We start from the raw sequence: 8,961 nt of genomic DNA, 5'->3' as shown, positions 1-8,961 counted from the left end.
TCCTAGAGACAAACCTTCGCAAGGGATTCATCAGACCCTCTCAATCCCCAGCCGCCTCCCCAGTGATGTTTGTGAAGAAGAAGTCAGGGGAACTACGCTTGGTGGTGGACTACAGAGCATTGAACAATATCACCAAGCGGAACAGCTATCCCCTGCCCTTAATCTCGGATCTACTGGATCGGCTTCGAGGAGCCAAGGTTTACACCAAGCTGGATCTTCGGGGGGCTTACAACTTAGTTCGCATCAGGGAAGGGGACGAGTGGAAGACCGCCTTCCAGACCAAATTCGGATTATTTGAGTCCCGAGTTATGAATTTCGGTTTATGCGGAGCCCCCGCAACGTTCCAGCATTTTGTCAATGACATTTTTCAGGACTATCTAGACAGGTTCTTGATAATCTACCTGGACGATTTTTTGGTGTTTTCTAGATCACAATCAGAACATGAGAACCACGTCAAAATGGTGTTACAACGATTGCGGGATCATGGACTTTATGCCAAGCTGGAAAAATGCGCCTTTGATCTACAAGAGGTAGATTTCCTTGGTTACCGCATCTCGCCTCTAGGGCTTTCCATGGATCCAGCCAAGGTTTCAGCAGTATTGGAATGGCGGGCGCCAACTAACAAGAAAGAGGTGCAGCGTTTCTTGGGGTTCGCGAACTATTACCGCAAGTTCATTCCAGATTTTGCCCGCTGGTCCGACCCCATCACTAGCTGCATCCGTGGAAAGCAGCCTTTCCGCTGGACTGATCAAGCAGAGAAAGGGTTCCAGCAACTAAAGAAACTATTCACCTCCCAGCCAATTCTACAGCACCCAAATCCTGGAACCCCTTTTGTGGTGCAAGCGGACGCCTCTGATGTGGCAATTGGGGCTGTACTCTTACAACCGGTGGGAGATCACCTCCATCCCTGTGCCTTTTATTCTCGTCAACTAACCACACCAGAGAGGAATTACACCATTTGGGAAAAAGAACTACTGGCCATAAAGGCAGCCTTTGAAACTTGGAGACATTGGCTAGAAGGGGCCAAATTTCCCATTGAAGTCCACACTGATCATCGTAATCTAGAACATCTAAGAACTGCCCGCAAACTAAATCAGAGGCAGCAACGTTGGGCTTTATTCTTTGAACGTTTCAACTTCCAGATCCATTATGTGACCCCAGCCCAAACCAAGCAAGCAGACGCCCTGTCACGTAAACCGGAATACGCTGCAGGACGCAAGGAGACCTTTGAATCCCAACTGCTACAACCCGAGAACTTTGCCACGCTCACGGTGGGGAACACCAAATCCATTCCCATTGGTTCAACTTCCCCTACTCCAGGACCCATCTGTGCTCAAGAAATCAGGGCTAGTCAGCAAGCAGATGCCTGGGCGCAGGACCAACTTCGCCAAGGTCTGCATTTTCCCTTTTCGCTTAAAGATGGGCTGCTCTGCTATAGAAATCATGTTTATATCCCACCCGGACCGGGCAGGGAAAAAGCGCTTCGTCTGTGTCATGACTGCAAACCAGCAGGACACTTCGGACTATTTAAAACTATGCATTTGATCCTAAGGGATTTTTGGTGGCCCAAGATCCGCAAGGATGTGGAAAAATATGTCAACACCTGCCCAGTATGCCAGCGCTCCAAGATACGAAGGGAGAAGCCCTCAGGGCTTTTACACCCCCTTCCTACCCCATCTCGCCCATGGGAAATAATTTCCGCGGATTTCATCACTGACCTACCACCTTCCTGTGGATTCACCACGATCTTAGTGGTGGTGGACCTTTTCACCAAGTTAGCCCATTTCATTCCCTGCGAAGGCCTCCCCACGGCCAAAGAAACTGCGGATCTATTTCTTCAACATGTTTTCAGACTACATGGATTGCCCAAGAGTTTAGTCACAGACCGTGGATCTCAATTCACCTCTCGTTTTTGGAAGGCACTACAAAAACTATTGGGCATAGACTCTCGCTTATCTTCAGCTCATCATCCTCAAACAGATGGGCAAACGGAGCGCACCAATGCCACTTTGGAGCAGTATCTTCGCTGTTATGTAAACTACCAACAGGACAATTGGGCTTCTCTGTTACCACTGTCTGAGTTTGCCTACAACAATGGAGTTCAAGCTTCTACAAAAGAAACGCCGTTCTTTGCAAACTACGGCTTCCATCCACGTTTCTTCCCCCCTGTCATTGAAACTTCAGAAGTTCCCGCAGCAGAGGATTGGCTGCAGGAACTCACAGCGGTGCAACAACTTTTGCTCCAGCAACTGGACCAAGCCAAGGAGGACTATAAACGCCACGCTGACAAACATCGCCAGCCGGGCCTCGAAATCAAGGTAGGAGATCGGGTTTTCCTGTCCACTCGCTTTCTGCCCTCCCACCGCCCTTGCCGGAAGCTAGATGCCCGCTTCATTGGCCCCTATCCAGTGGTGGCGCAATTAAACCCCGTGACTTTCAAACTCCAACTTCCGCGTTCAATGCGCATTCACCCAGTGTTTCACCGTTCCCTGCTCCTTCCGGCGGATGGTGTGCGACCTGATACAGACCAACCGGCCCCCCCTCCTGTTTTGATGAATGGGGAGGAGGAGTTCGAGGTTGAGGACATTTTGGATTCTCGCTTTCACCGCCGCCGCCTACAATATCTGTGATGACCCATGGGCCTTGTAGTCCTGCTCAGGACATTGTAATTCCTGATGAAGATGAAAACTTGGGTTTTTTACCTTCCCAGTCTGAACTGGATTCCTCTCAGCCAGATCTTTCCCAGGCAGATCTGGGAACCTTGCACCTGCAAGAAAGTTGTCTCCCAGAAGTATGTCAAACAAGCCCAGAGCCTACTTCTCCCGTATTCTTGCGCCGGGAGTTTTGTAAACAACAGAGAAGTTTGGATTCAGCTTCGCGCAGGAGTGCGAGGATTGCAGCTAAGAATGTGGCCAATTAAGACTGCTTCTCGTGAGAATCTTTGGGGAGTCTCACATCTGGTCTCAGAGTTAGCTTTCGGTTCTGATTCCCAGAGAACTGCTTCGGCGGGAAAGCTAGACTCTATTTAGGTGTTTTACCCGCGTAGTAACTTCGCGGAGTCAATTCGTCAGCCTTCGGAGCGAGTTGTGTCTGGACAGCGCGCTCCGATTCAAGCCTCGCTCCTGCTCAAGCCTTGCCTTGCTATCCAGCCTTCGCCTTGCTTCCCAGCCTTGTTTATCTACGGACTTTGCCTTGTTTCCCAGGATCAATCCTTGCCTTGTTCCACGGATTTATCAAGTTATTCCACGGACCTTGTTCTTGTTCTTAGTTACCTTGTTCCACGTTCAAGCCTTGTTCAAGTATCAAGTTATTTCCTAGCCTCGCTCAAGTTTCATGGACTAAAGGACCTTGTCATCTCCCCTCACCTTGCTTGGCAAAGTGAGTGTTTCGGTTATTGGATTACAACTTTGGACCTTAATATTTCTTATTGGACATTGCTTTTTTGGACTAATTCTGACCTTTCCTGAAAGGTCTGATTCTGAACTATTTTCTACACTTGTTTTTATTAACTTTATATATTCCTTCAATAAAGATATTAGATAGATTCTGGCCTCTGTGTATGGTTATTGGTGCTCTGCAGCCTGGGTCGTGACAGTTTGACTCCGCCACCCTAAGCACCAATTAACCTCGGCCAGAATGTCTACCGGAGTCGTACCTGGGCCGAGCGGCCAGCCGATTACCTACACCATCGACAAGGAAGAGGTGGACCGAATCCGTGATAAGCTCAATGCACAGGATGGAGAAATAAGGGGTTTGAAGGAACGCGGAGTTCGTCTTCCGGCCATGGCGTTGCCAACCAAGTTTACTGGAGAAGCTTCTAAGGTTCATGTCTTCCGTCGCCAATGTCAAGCTTATCTGGAGGCCCGTGCTGCCGAGTTTCCCCAAGAAGACATCAAAGTGGCATGGGTTTACAGTCTTCTAGACGGGCCAGCGGGCAGCTGGGCGACGGCACTGTTCGACCAAGCCTCTCCACACCTAAGATCAGCGCAACACTTCTTGGACCACCTCAAGGAGACTTGGGGAATCGAGGACAATTTGGAGGCAGCCGGTCACAAACTCCGTCGCCTTTTCCAAGGAGACAGACCTATGTCTCAGTATATAGCCGAGTTCCGAGTGCTGGCCCACAACACCGGCTGGAACGATGTAGCCCTCAGGGGACAATTCCGGGAGGGTCTCAACATTGAAATGCTGGAAGAAATCTCCAAGGTGGATCCTCCCCAGACCCTCGAGGCACTCATTGATCAATGTTTACGGGCTGAAGTCATGATTGCCAACAGGAAACAGTGGGTTCGAGGCCAGGGCAGTAGAGCCGGGGCAAAACCCCCCGCTCCCGCCAGCGTTCAGCCACGTCCGGTGTGGAGACCCCCACCGCCAACCCCATACCCCAGAGGAGGCGAGGAGGTGCCGATGCAGTTGGGCAATGTGCGTCCCAGACTAGATGCCGCCGAGAAGGCCCGTCGTCAACGCTTAAACCTCTGCTGGTACTGCGGGAACGGGGGCCACTTCGCCAGAGAGTGCCCAGCCAAAGGGAAGCCTGCCGCCCGTCTTGCGGCGGCGTCCTCCACGGAGACGAAGGCGTCTGAGCCGACTGGCACACAGCCGGCGGGGGAAGCCAACGACCGGGTGTAGAGAGGCTCGCCAACCCGGTCAAAAAATCCATCCAAGAGCCGCCAACCGGGGTCCTGTTCCTTCTCGTGGTCACATTATGGTCAGCAAAAAGGGGACCCGTCATGATCCACGCCATGATAGACTCTGGAGCTACCAACAATTTCATCGATAGAGAGTATGCCGACTCTCTGGGATTACAATATCATGATTTCAAGAATGCCCGTGTGGTGCAAGCCATAGACGGCCGTCCCCTCAAGACGGGCCCCGTAAGTCAGTGGTCGGAACCCACCAGGATGTGGATAAGGGAACATATGGAAGAGATTTCCTTCTTTGTTACCGAGGTCCCCCATTTCCCTGTGATTTTGGGAATTCCATGGCTGACTCTCCACGACCCTAACATCTCCTGGTCCAACAGAGAACTGCAGTTTGCTTCACCGTATTGCCAAAACCATTGCCTCGTAGCCAAGGTATGCCATGCCACAGACACCGAGCCCATCATCACCTTGCCAAAGAAGTACTCCGAGTATTGGGATGTATTCAATGAGAAAGAAGCCGAAAAATTACCCCCACATAGACCTTATGACTGTGCCATTGACTTGGTGGAGGGGGCCCCGATCCCGCGAGGGCATCTCTACTCCCTGACTGAACCAGAGCAAGAAGCTCTCAGGGAATTCCTAGAGACAAACCTTCGCAAGGGATTCATCAGACCCTCTCAATCCCCAGCCGCCTCCCCAGTGATGTTTGTGAAGAAGAAGTCAGGGGAACTACGCTTGGTGGTGGACTACAGAGCATTGAACAATATCACCAAGCGGAACAGCTATCCCCTGCCCTTAATCTCGGATCTACTGGATCGGCTTCGAGGAGCCAAGGTTTACACCAAGCTGGATCTTCGGGGGGCTTACAACTTAGTTCGCATCAGGGAAGGGGACGAGTGGAAGACCGCCTTCCAGACCAAATTCGGATTATTTGAGTCCCGAGTTATGAATTTCGGTTTATGCGGAGCCCCCGCAACGTTCCAGCATTTTGTCAATGACATTTTTCAGGACTATCTAGACAGGTTCTTGATAATCTACCTGGACGATTTTTTGGTGTTTTCCAGATCACAATCAGAACATGAGAACCACGTCAAAATGGTGTTACAACGATTGCGGGATCATGGACTTTATGCCAAGCTGGAAAAATGCGCTTTTGATCTACAAGAGGTAGATTTCCTTGGTTACCGCATCTCGCCTCTAGGGCTTTCCATGGATCCAGCCAAAGTTTCAGCAGTATTGGAATGGCGGGCGCCAACTAACAAGAAAGAGGTGCAGCGTTTCTTGGGGTTCGCGAACTACTACCGCAAGTTCATTCCAGATTTTGCCCGCTGGTCCGACCCCATCACTAGCTGCATCCGTGGAAAGCAGCCTTTCCGCTGGACTGATCAAGCAGAGAAAGGGTTCCAGCAACTAAAGAAACTATTCACCTCCCAGCCAATTCTACAGCACCCAAATCCTGGAACCCCTTTTGTGGTGCAAGCGGACGCCTCTGATGTGGCAATTGGGGCTGTACTCTTACAACCGGTGGGAGATCACCTCCACCCCTGTGCCTTTTATTCTCGTCAACTAACCACACCAGAGAGGAATTACACCATTTGGGAAAAAGAACTACTGGCCATAAAGGCAGCCTTTGAAACTTGGAGACATTGGCTAGAAGGGGCCAAATTTCCCATTGAAGTCCACACTGATCATCGTAATCTAGAACATCTAAGAACTGCCCGCAAACTAAATCAGAGGCAGCAACGTTGGGCTTTATTCTTTGAACGTTTCAACTTCCAGATCCATTATGTGACCCCAGCCCAAACCAAGCAAGCAGACGCCCTGTCACGTAAACCGGAATACGCTGCAGGACGCAAGGAGACCTTTGAATCCCAACTGCTACAACCTGAGAACTTTGCCACGCTCACGGTGGGGAACACCAAATCCATTCCCATTGGTTCAACTTCCCCTACTCCAGGACCCATCTGTGCTCAAGAAATCAGGGCTAGTCAGCAAGCAGATGCCTGGGCGCAGGACCAACTTCGCCAAGGTCTGCATTTCCCCTTTTCGCTTAAAGATGGGCTGCTCTGCTATAGAAATCATGTTTATATCCCACCCGGACCGGGCAGGGAAAAAGCGCTTCGTCTGTGTCATGACTGCAAACCAGCAGGACACTTCGGACTATTTAAAACTATGCATTTGATCCTAAGGGATTTTTGGTGGCCCAAGATCCGCAAGGATGTGGAAAAATATGTCAACACCTGCCCAGTATGCCAGCGCTCCAAGATACGAAGGGAGAAGCCCTCAGGGCTTTTACACCCCCTTCCTACCCCATCTCGCCCATGGGAAATAATTTCCGCGGATTTCATCACTGACCTACCACCTTCCTGTGGATTCACCACGATCTTAGTGGTGGTGGACCTATTCACCAAGTTAGCCCATTTCATTCCCTGCGAAGGCCTCCCCACGGCCAAGGAAACTGCGGATCTATTTCTTCAACATGTTTTCAGACTACATGGATTGCCCAAGAGTTTAGTCACAGACCGTGGATCTCAATTCACCTCTCGTTTTTGGAAGGCACTACAAAAACTATTGGGCATAGACTCTCGCTTATCTTCAGCTCATCATCCCCAAACAGATGGGCAAACGGAGCGCACCAATGCCACTTTGGAGCAGTATCTTCGCTGTTATGTAAACTATCAACAGGACAATTGGGCTTCTCTGTTACCACTGTCTGAGTTTGCCTACAACAATGGAGTTCAAGCTTCTACAAAAGAAACGCCGTTCTTTGCAAACTACGGCTTCCATCCACGTTTCTTCCCCCCTGTCATTGAAACTTCAGAGGTTCCCGCAGCAGAGGATTGGCTGCAGGAACTCACAGCGGTGCAACAACTTTTGCTCCAGCAACTGGATCAAGCCAAGGAGGACTATAAACGCCACGCTGACAAACATCGCCAGCCGGGCCCCGAAATCAAGGTAGGAGATCGGGTTTTCCTGTCCACTCGCTTTCTGCCCTCCCACCGCCCTTGCCGGAAGTTAGATGCCCGTTTCATTGGTCCCTATCCAGTGGTGGCGCAATTAAACCCCGTGACTTTCAAACTCCAACTTCCGCGTTCAATGCGCATTCACCCAGTGTTTCACCGTTCCCTGCTCCTTCCGGCGGATGGTGTGCGACCTGATACAGACCAACCGGCCCCCCCTCCTGTTTTGATGAATGGGGAGGAGGAGTTCGAGGTTGAGGACATTTTGGATTCTCGCTTTCACCGCCGCCGCCTACAATATCTCATTGACTGGGTGGGTTTTGGCCCTGAGGAACGCTCTTGGGAAGACGCCTCCACAGTCCATGCTCCTGATCTAACCCATCGCTTTCATCAGACCTATCCCACCAAACCACGACCTCGCGCCTCGGGGAGAGGGCCCCAGTTTGGGAGGGGCCTTGAGGAGGGGGATAGTGTGATGACCCATGGGCCTTGTAGTCCTGCTCAGGACATTGTAATTCCTGATGAAGATGAAAACTTGGGTTTTTTACCTTCCCAGTCTGAACTGGATTCCTCTCAGCCAGATCTTTCCCAGGCAGATCTGGGAACCTTGCACCTGCAAGAAAGTTGTCTCCCAGAAGTATGTCAAACAAGCCCAGAGCCTACTTCTCCCGTATTCTTGCGCCGGGAGTTTTGTAAACAACAGAGAAGTTTGGATTCAGCTTCGCGCAGGAGTGCGAGGATTGCAGCTAAGAATGTGGCCAATTAAGACTGCTTCTCGTGAGAATCTTTGGGGAGTCTCACATCTGGTCTCAGAGTTAGCTTTCGGTTCTGATTCCCAGAGAACTGCTTCGGCGGGAAAGCTAGACTCTATTTAGGTGTTTTACCCGCGTAGTAACTTCGCGGAGTCAATTCGTCAGCCTTCGGAGCGAGTTGTGTCTGGACAGCGCGCTCCGATTCAAGCCTCGCTCCTGCTCAAGCCTTGCCTTGCTATCCAGCCTTCGCCTTGCTTCCCAGCCTTGTTTATCTACGGACTTTGCCTTGTTTCCCAGGATCAATCCTTGCCTTGTTCCACGGATTTATCAAGTTATTCCACGGACCTTGTTCTTGTTCTTAGTTACCTTGTTCCACGTTCAAGCCTTGTTCAAGTATCAAGTTATTTCCTAGCCTCGCTCAAGTTTCATGGACTAAAGGACCTTGTCATCTCCCCTCACCTTGCTTGGCAAAGTGAGTGTTTCGGTTATTGGATTACAACTTTGGACCTTAATATTTCTTATTGGACATTGCTTTTTTGGACTAATTCTGACCTTTCCTGAAAGGTCTGATTCTGAACTATTTTCTACACTTGTTTTTATTAACTT

This window comes from Anolis carolinensis, chromosome 1, assembly GCF_035594765.1.
Source record: "Anolis carolinensis isolate JA03-04 chromosome 1, rAnoCar3.1.pri, whole genome shotgun sequence".
Classification (NCBI taxonomy): Eukaryota; Metazoa; Chordata; class Lepidosauria; order Squamata; family Dactyloidae; genus Anolis; species Anolis carolinensis.
Note: the sequence above shows the minus strand (reverse complement) of the source record.